The sequence below is a fragment of the Coffea arabica genome, chromosome 6e, assembly GCF_036785885.1.
Source record: "Coffea arabica cultivar ET-39 chromosome 6e, Coffea Arabica ET-39 HiFi, whole genome shotgun sequence".
NCBI classification, from domain to species: Eukaryota; Viridiplantae; Streptophyta; class Magnoliopsida; order Gentianales; family Rubiaceae; genus Coffea; species Coffea arabica.
This window is the reverse complement of record NC_092321.1, coordinates 43774891-43780890: the sequence shown is the minus strand read 5'-3', so window position 1 is coordinate 43780890 and position 6000 is coordinate 43774891.

Sequence of the window (6000 nt, the reverse complement as noted above, 5' to 3'; positions counted from 1 at the left end):
CGACTACTGTATCATGGATTGAGGAGGCTAATGAAAAGGTGAAATTGGTACGGCAAAGAATTCAAACCGCTCAGAGTAGACAAAAGAGTTATGCCGACAATCGGAGGAAGGATTTGGAGTTCACTGTTGGAAATATGGTATTTCTCAAGATTACGCCTTTAAAAGCAAGTTTGATGTCCGGAAAAGGGAAGAAACTACAACCAAGGTTTGTAGGGCCTTATAAGATTATTCAGCGAGTTGGGAATGTAGCCTATAAGCTGGAATTACCACCGAGCTTATCTCGTATTCATAACGTGTTTCACGTGTCCATGCTTAAGAAATATCATACAGACCCCTCTCATGTTTTACAACCGGAGAATATTGAGATCGATGAAACCCTGACCTATGAGGAGAGACCGGTAAAAGTTTTGGATCGAAAGGTGAAGGAACTGAGGAACAAGCAGCTATCACTAGTGAAAGTTCTATGGAAGAACCATGGAGTAGAGGAAGCAACATGGGAAGTTGAAGAGACAATCAGAGAGAAGTACCCAGACTTGTTCATCAACCAAGGTAAATTTCGAGGACGAAATTTTCTTAAGGGGGAGAGGATGTGAGGACTCGCAAAAACTATTATTTTATACCCAATTTATGGCTTAATAAATTATTTAATTGGATTTTATTTCCAAGGAATATTTTCTAGTCTTATTAGACCTAAATACATGGTAATGTAACTTCGTTATATTTTTAAAATGATTCGTTTCAAAAATTAATTTCCTAGAGCGCGTTTCGTAAAAATAGTGAATAGTGCTTGGAGATTTTATCCGCGTAGTAGCACAATAAGCTTGGAATATTGGAGACTTGTACTATGGTCCTAAAATAGGTAATTTTATGAATAAATATTCAAGTGATAGTTAGTAGTGCAATCGTTATAAGAATTTTCGAAAGTTTCGCGTTATAGCGGTAAAATTGACGGTACGCGTTTTCACACGCGCGACTTCATTTGAGGGACTTTAGACCCTTATTTCGAGACAATTAAGAGTGAATAATATTTACATGAATATATATGCATTGGAGGTTTAGTGCACTAGCGAACCAAACGCGCGAGAAAAATCGAGTCCAAACGCATCCTAATTGCACTATTTCAAGTTGACTTTGAGATGGGTTTTGCACCACACAATGAATCTTACTTAGGAAGCCACAATTGAACCAACACCTTCTCTCTCCTCACTTCAATTGGCCGTGCAACAAGAAAGGAGAAGAGCTCTCCATTGTTCTTCATTTTTCATCTTCAATTCATGCACCAAAATTCATCCAAATCACACCAAACTTGGAGACCACTTAGCAAACCACTTGGAGACTATATCTAGCTAAGGAAGAGGGGAGCTTTCACGGTTTCTTGGAGCTTCAAGAGGGCCGAAAATTCTGACCTTGCAAACCAAAGGAGTAGGTAATGATCAACCCATGGATTCTTATCTTTTGGAGATTATATGGCAAGATTAAGCTCATGCATGCACTTAGTTACTTGATTATGGTGTAAAAATGTGATTGTGGGCTCTTGGAATTCCCACACTTGGGTTGTTGTTGCTGATGTGATAATTAATGGTGATTATATTGTTGGTTTAGTGATTATAATGATGCATTAGTGGTGGGTAATTAGTAGAAACTTCATTGGGTGTGAGAAGCAAAAACTTCCGATTCTACCCCTGTTTTATTCGGCCATTTTAAGGCCAGTTTTTAATGAACTAATGGCTTGAACTGGATGCCTATATGATGTATTAGAGGTGTGGAAAATTTCATTGAAAAATAACGAGGTTTGAATGGGCAAATGAATTTTTTTTAGAAACCAGCAAATCTGGAAACTGATTCGCGTATGACTCCGACCAGCAGTAGTATTTTGGCTATAACTCTGTCCTCGGATGTCGAAATCATGTGCCGTTGGTGGCGTTTGAAACTAGACATTCCTAGCTTTAATTTGGTATAAAATTTACGTTCTGATTCTTTGTGAGCAAGCCGAACCAAATGTTTTAAGTTCGCTGTCCTGTTGCTCTGTTCGTCTGGAATGAAGTGGTCAGGCAGCAACTTGATGCCCGATTTTGAACCAGTTGGGTGCCGAATTTGGAAATGATTTCTTCTGTGATATTTTAGTCCTATGAATGTATTTTCCAACGGCATAAGCCATGCTCGATTTCGAGCTATATTGACTGATTTGTGACTGAAACAAGTGGACTGCTCTGTTTTGGAAAACCCTAATGTTTGGACTGGTTTGGAACCAAATCTTGGAGTGAACTTGTTAGTTGATGTTTTTGATATTAAACACTTACCAAAGATATTATGGGTGTATCTTAGACCCTTATTTCACAAATGAACCATGGTTGGATAACTTTCTTGGTTAGACGATTGGAAATTGGGAAATGCAAGTCAAAGGCAGATTGCCTTAGGATTTTTCTTGAACTTTGGTGGGCTAATTAACTACCTTGCCGAAGGTATTTTTCCTCGAAATTCGATAGAGAGATACTTTCCATATAGTATTGAAATACTGCCAATTTTGGTGCCAATTCAAGTTCGTTTCAATACCCAATTGAATTACTAAAGTTAGAGGTTCAAATATGGAAATTTTTCTCCAGTCTTGAATTTGCCCAACTTTGAGCTACCGTATCTCGGTGCTCGAAACTCCGATTCTTGATCCGCTTATTTTGTCATACACCTCACTTGCAACCCTAATTGAGCTGAAAATTTCAGAGGCCGGTTTGCAACGTGTGAATCGTGTCGAATTTTCAAAGTTGGCCGAAATCCAACTTAATTCTGCCATGAAAACCGACCCTGCGTCTTCAAGCTCATTTTTGACCACTTTTCACTTCGATTCATGGAAAAGTGTCTTCTAGGAACTTATAGTACTCTCTAAGAGGTTTCCAACGGTATAAAGTTTTCCAATTCTCGACTTATACCGAGCGAGTTATGATTTTTCAAAGATTCATCATAAAACTCAAAAATTTTCCAATTCCAAAGAAATAGAGTTTTTCAAAAACTCTTTGTTCTTTTGATATTCTTAAACGTTTTGCTTACGATTTTCAAGATAAAAACTCAAATATTATTGTACATAATAAAAGGCAAGTTGAACCTCGATTTACGTGTAATTGAGGTTCCTTTTTTTTTTTGCGAAATAATCCTTAGATTGTACTAATGTACAATCTTCTTGATAAGTGGGTTAATTGTATGATTATTCGCTATTAAATTGCCAGGCGCGCAAGGAGACCTTCAAGAGGATCTCACCGCGGAAACTTGAACTCCCAGAAAATAATTCTTATTGAATTGCTCGGTGAGTGTCAAGTGTGTGAATTTTGATACTTGTTTAATTGTGATATTTGTTGAAAGTTTTAAAGATAAGGGCGGGTGCGTACTTTATCGCACTCGTTCTAATTTCGAATGAATGAATGGAATGTATTGAATGAATGAATGAAATGCAATGTTATGTCATGAATGCTTGTGTCGTTGGAGTGAACCTCCTCGACCTTCAAATGAATGGGGGACGCCCAAACTCATAGGCCAACCTTAGACTCGAGCCGGTAATGGGCTTGGTCGGGGACTGGGGCGAGCCATGAGATACACATAAGCTCGACCTAATAAGAGGTCTTGCTTGGCATACTCGTAGAGTATCGCCCAATAATAGACTTGTGGGCCCTTGGGGTGTACGGTGGACGGAGGGAAGTAAGTGGTGATCTACGGAAATGGAAATACCGACCCGGTTGACAGGAGGGTCAATGCGGGAAGGTATACGAATGACAACGGCAGATCGAGTGGAACTTAGCTCCTGAGAGCTACTATATCCTTGAATTGTTTCTGATTACCTTTCATGTTTGATTGATTGAGTATTGAAAAGACATGGCTTTATTTATTAAATTTGGGATTGTTATTTGACTAAGTGCTTGCATGTGTGTTCTTGGCCTCACGAGCGTTTAGCTCACCCTATAGTTTTGTTTTCCTTAACAGGACCGAATCTTGGAGAAATATGGAGAAACCATCCGTTGTACTTTTGTTAAGACTCCTGTGATATATTTTTACTAGGCCCTGGTTTGGGTTGTATGTTTGGAAATTGTAATCTTGAAAGTTTGGGCCCTGACCCGTATTTTGAATTTAAGTCGTTTTATGATTACCCGATGTACTGGTTACGCGTTAAGTGACTTGTTAAGCTTGAACGCTTCCGTATTATTGTATTTATGTTGCTCTCTTCGAAGTGTTTAGTTCGGTTTGAAATTGAATGGAATTGCTTGAGTCCTGGCGTGAGCTGGGCAGGCGTCCGCGGATACCCTTTGGTCCGCCTTAGGGAGATGTGGGGCGTCACAGTAGAAACTAGATCAAGCAAGTGTTTTGGAGGATTTGAGCTAGATAATTGCCAAACTTTGAAGAGGTTTTTCTTCCTTCTTTGCTAGAGAGAGAATCGGCCAAGAGGTTGAAGACAAGAATGAATTTTGTGTGATTTTTTTTGAGATATTTAAGCAATTGGTCAAAAGTCAAGAAAATGAATAATAAGTCATAAGCTATTTCCAATACAATGGTGACACTTGTCACCTCCATTAATGCAATCCTATCTTTTCTTTTTCCTCTCACATCAATCACTTCACATCCTCTACTTATCTCTTAACACCCGATAAATTTCACACAGTATCCGGAATTTAACCTAATTGACCGAATTTTCCCGAACTTTTCGCACTAGTGGGTCCCACGTCCATTATATACTCTTAGTTTCTCAAAAACTAACCGATACTAGAAAAATCATTTAAAAGCTATATTTACTCATAAAATTTATTTGCACAATTTTTTGAATAAAGAAAAGGTGGAAAAACGTATAATTAAAAGAAATTAAAACCTAGAAATTAAGAAAATTACGGGTCCTCACACTCTCTCCCCCTTAAAAGAATTTCGTCCTCGAAATTCCTTATCATATATACAGCCAGTTAAGTCAAGTACAAACATAAACGATCCACCGAGGAATGGCCTTTCTAGTTCACCAAATCCTTTCTAACCTAGGACCTCATATCTTTCGTATCCGGGCGCAAGAATCCCATCTAAGATAATTCACAACTCGAGCCGGCCGATCCCAAGAGCAAACCATCCTTATTAAAGATTCCTACCCGACATACATACCTAGCTTCCTCGAGTCCCATGATAATGATTCATACACTTATCACATGCCCGGTTCATAACTTATGCTCAAACGAGCACTTAGACATATTCATGAAATTAGGACCACAACACCACTTGGCCCAGTCTCACTCCGCGCAGAGACCACGCGAAGTGGCTCTGATACCACTTGTAACAGCCCCACTTTCCCCTAAGGCAAACCAAAGGGGTTAGCGAGCTATACAAAAGATATGTTCAACTAGCTCAATTTGGCAGCCATTTGTCAAATCCAGACCAAAAGGGTTTATTTTCCTGTAAGGAAAACAAAAAGGAACAGAAAGGGGTGAGCTTGCGCTCAATGAGGTACCAAACATATAGCAGAAAAATCATGGCATTTCACATTTAACAAATCAGATACACATGCCAGATGTAAAGCAAAGGAACCAATGATTCAAATCAGAAGGATACGGGTAGCTCTCAGGAGCCAAATTTCCAGCGCAGTACTTGATCCAAACCGGTTGACTCTCCGTCAACGTATATAGAACCAAAACGTCCGTAGACCCCTCTTTACACCGAATTCCGTCCACCAAACACCCCTTTACCGGGCCCGCTCACCGTAACCGAACAGAAATGGTAATACTCGAGTATACCGGAATCAAGGGTCTCAATACCCAAAAATCCCCGAACAGACTACCGTGGTTCGTTATCTAATCGTCCAGGCCCTTGCCGGCCCGACTCGAATAACTTAGCCACAGGATTGAGCTCATAGGTCATAGAAATCCGAACAGATGCAGACACAGATAACGGATTCAGATACAGATACAAAATAGCAGATTCAGATAGCAGATTCAGACGGCAGATTCAGATAGGCACTCAAAATTGGCATATGAACAGATAGAAGAA